Source organism: Penaeus monodon, chromosome 15, assembly GCF_015228065.2.
Source record: "Penaeus monodon isolate SGIC_2016 chromosome 15, NSTDA_Pmon_1, whole genome shotgun sequence".
NCBI lineage: Eukaryota > Metazoa > Arthropoda > Malacostraca > Decapoda > Penaeidae > Penaeus > Penaeus monodon.
Window position 1 is genome coordinate 14,966,513 of NC_051400.1, and position 279 is coordinate 14,966,791.

Here is a 279-nt window from a genome sequence, read left to right on the forward strand (position 1 = left end):
TTTTTTTTTCTAACGTGTTTTAGCCGCCCAAAACAGTGATACCTAAGACAAATAAAAATAAATGAACATATAAATCGAAGTGATGCTCGTTAAATCAGGGTACGCGAGAGTCTGAGACAAAGAGGGACTGACAGTCATGAGTCAGCAATGTAAACTGAGCCTTGTGTTGCTCCTGTGCTGCCATCTATCTGTTTTATTAGCTAATATCGATATCAAATATCCAAAAATGGCTTCGTGTTATTAGGTAGGATTTACATTTCGGACAGCCTGTGCACAGAT